Source organism: Carcharodon carcharias, chromosome 9, assembly GCF_017639515.1.
Source record: "Carcharodon carcharias isolate sCarCar2 chromosome 9, sCarCar2.pri, whole genome shotgun sequence".
NCBI classification, from domain to species: domain Eukaryota; kingdom Metazoa; phylum Chordata; class Chondrichthyes; order Lamniformes; family Lamnidae; genus Carcharodon; species Carcharodon carcharias.
The window spans coordinates 51,299,703-51,303,621 of record NC_054475.1 but is presented as its reverse complement, the minus strand read 5'-3'; positions in this window follow the sequence as shown (position 1 = coordinate 51,303,621).

Below are 3,919 nucleotides of genomic sequence, written 5' to 3'. Positions count from 1 at the left end.
GGTCTCCTTTAGACTGGAGGATGGGACGGAATGTGCTCCATAAGACTGGAGAACAGAATGGAGAGGGCTTCTGTAGACTGGAGGATAGTTTGGAGTGGGCTCCTTTAGACTGGAGGACAGGAGGGAGTGGTCCTCTTTTGAATGGATGACAGGATGGAATTGGCTCCGTTGGACTGAGGACAGGATGGGGTGGGCTCCATAAGACTGGAGGACATGATGGAGTGGGCTCCTTTAGATGGGAGGACAGGATGGAGTGGGCTCCTACAGACTGGAAAAGCGGATGGAGTAGCCACCATTAGAGTGGAGGACAGGATGGTGTGGGCTCCTTTAGACTGGAGGACAGTATGGGGTGGGCTTTCTTAGACTGGAGGATAGGATGGCGTGTGCTCCTTCAGTCTGATGGATAGGATGCATTGGGCTCCTTTAGACTATAGGACAGGATGGAGTGGGCTCTTTTAGACAGGAGGACAGGATGGTGTGATGTACATAAGAGTGGAAGACAGGATGGAGTGAGCTCCTTTAGACTGGAGGATGGGAAGGAATGTGCTCCATAAGACTGGAGAACAGAATGGAGTGGGCTTCTGTAGACTGGAGGATAGTTTGGAGTGGGCTCCTTTAGACTGGAGGACAGGAGGGAGTGGTCCTCTTTTGAATGGATGACAGGATGGAGTGGGTTCATTTAGACTGGAGGACAGGATGGAGTGGGTGCTTTAGACTAGAGGATAGTATGCAGGCGGCTTCATAAGACCCGAGGACAGTTTGGAGTGGCCTCGTTTAGAAGGGAGGACAGAATGGATTGGGCTCCATAAGATTGGACGGCAGGATGGAGTGGTCTTCATAAGACTGGAGAACAGGATGGAGTGGGCTGCTTTAGAATGGAAGATAGGATGGTTTAGGCACCTTTAGACTGGAGGATAGTATGCAGAGGGCTCCTTTAGATTGGAGGACATGATGGAGTGGACTCCTTTTCAATGCAGGACAGGATGGAGTCAGTTGATAGACAGGAGTAGAGGATGTAGTGGTCTGCTTTAGAAAGAATGACAGGATGGAGCGGGCTATCTTAGAATGGAGGATAGTTTGGAGTAGGTTCCTTCAGACTGGAGGACAGAATGGCTGGGCTTCTTTTGATTGGAGGACAGGGTGGAGCGGGCTACTTTAGACTGGAGGACAAAATGGAGTGAGCTACTTTAGAATGGAGGACAAGATGGAGTGGGCTCCATTGGACTGAGGACAGGATGGATAGGGGTCCGTTAGACTGGAGGTCAGGTTGGAGTGTGCTCCATAAGACAGGAGGAAAGGTTGGAATGGATCGATATAACTGGAGAACAGGATAGAGTGGCTTCTTCAGACTGGAGGATAGGATGGAGTGGGCTCTTTTCGAATGGATGACAGGACGGAGTGGGCTCCATAAGACTGGAGGACAGCATGGAATGGGATACTTTAGAATGGACGACAGGAAATAGTGGGCTCATTAAGAGTGGAGGACAGAATAACGTGGGCTCTTTAGTCTGGAGAAGAGGATGGAGTGGGCTCCTGTAGACTGGAGACACAATGGAGTGGGCTCCCTTAGACTGAAGTACAGGATGGAGTAGACTCCTTTAGATTGGAGGACAGGATGCAGTTGACTCCTTTGGACTGGACGACAAGATGGAGTGGGCTCGCATGGACTGGAGTACAGGTTGGAGTGGTCTCCTTTAGACTGGAGGATGGGATGGAATGTGCTCCATAAGACTGGAGAACAGAATGGAGAGGGCTTCTGTAGACTGGAGGATAGTTTGGAGTGGGCTCCTTTAGACTGGAGGACAGGAGGGAGTGGTCCTCTTTTGAATGGATGACAGGATGGAATTGGCTCCGTTGGCCTGAGGACAGGATGGGGTGGGCTCCATAAGACTGGAGGACATGATGGAGTGGGCTCCTTTAGATGGGAGGACAGGATGGAGTGGGCTCCTACAGACTGGAAAAGCGGATGGAGTAGCCACCATTAGAGTGGAGGACAGGATGGTGTGGGCTCCTTTAGATGGGAGGACAGGATGGAGTGGGCTCCTTTAGACTGGAGGAGAGGATAGTGTGTGCTCCTTTAGAATGGAGGACAGGAAGCAGTGGGTTCCTATAGACTGGATGAAAGGATGGAGTGGGCTCCTATAGACTGGAGGACAGGATGGAGAGGACACCTTTAGACTGGAGAACAGGATGGTGTGGGCTCCCTTAGAATGGAGCACAGGATGGAGTGTGCTCCATTAGACTGGATGATAGGATGGAGTAAGTTCATTTAGACTGGAGGACAAGATGGATACGACTCCTTTACAATGGAGGACAGAATGGAGTTGGCTCCATAAAACTGGAGGACAGGATGGAGTAGGCTCTTTCGGACAGGAGGATAGTGTGGAGTGTGCAGCATTTGACTGGAGGACACGATGGGGTGTGCACCAGAAGACCAGAGCTCAGGGTGGAGTGGGCTCCTTTAGAACGGAGGACAGGATGTAGTGTGCTCCTTTAGACTGGAGGACATGATGTTGGGGCTAGGTTAGACTGGAGGACAGTATGGAGTGGGCTTTCTTAGACTGGAGGATAGGATGGTGTCTGCTCCTTCAGTCTGATGGATAGGATGCATTGGGCTCCTTTAGACTATAGGAGAGGATGGAGTGCGCTCCTTTAGACAGGAGGACAGGATGGTGTGATGTACATAAGAGTGGAAGGCAGGATGGAGTGAGCTCCTTTAGACAGGAGGACAGGATGGTGTAGTCTCATTTAGAATGGAGCACAGGATGGAGTGACGTCCATAAGCCTGGAGGCCAGGAGGGAGTAGGCTGCAAAGAATGGAGGGCAGGTTGGGGTGGGCTCCTTTAGAATGGTGGACAGGATGAAGTGTGCCCCAAAAGATGGATGACAGTTTGGAGTGAGCTGCTTTAGCCTGGAGGACAGGTTGAAGTGGGCTCCTTTAGAATGGAGGACAAGCTGGACTGGGCTCCTATATATTGTAGGATAGGATGGAGTGGGCTCATTTAAACTGGAGGGCAGGATGGGATAGGCTCCTTTAGACTGTAGGACAGGATGGAATAGGCTACTTTAGACTGGAGGACAGGATGGAGTAGGTTACTTTAAACTGGAGGACAGGATTGAGTGGACTCCTTTTCAATAGAAGACAGGATGGAGTGTATCTTTAAGACAGGAGGACAGGATGGCGTGGTCTTCTTTCGAATGGATGACAGGATGGAGTGGGCTCCTTTAGACTGGAGGATAGGATGGAGTGTGCTCCTTTAGAATGGAGGTCAGAATGGAGTGGACTCCATTTGAATGGAGGACAGAGTGGAGTGCGCTCCATAAAACTGGAGTACATGATGGAGTGGGCTCTTTTACACTAGTGGATTGGCTGGAAGGGGCTACATAAGACTGGAGGACAGGATGGTGTAGGATATTATAGACTAGTGGAAAGGATGGAGTGGGTTGCTATAGAGAAACGATGGAGTGGGCTCTTTTATACTGGAGGACAGGATGGAGTGAGTTCATTTAGACTGGAGCATAGAATAGAGTAGGCTGCTTTAGTCTTGAAGATAGGATGGATTCGGCTTCTTTAGACTGGAGGACAGTATGGAGTGGGCTGCTTTAGACTGGAGGGCCAGATGGAGTGGACTTCTTTAGATTGGAGGACAGGATGGAGTGGACTCCTTAGGATGGGAGGACAGTATGGAGTGGGCTCTTTTCGAATGGATGACAGGACGGAGTGGGCTTCATAAGACTGGAGGACAGCATGGAATGGTATCCTTTTGAATGGAGGACAGGATATAGTTGGCTCCATAAGAGTGGAGGACAGAATAGCGTGGGCTCCTTAGATTGGAGGATAGGATGGAGAGGGCTCCTGTAGACTGGAGACACAATTGCGTGTGCTCCTTCAGTCTGATGGATAGGATGCATTGGGCTC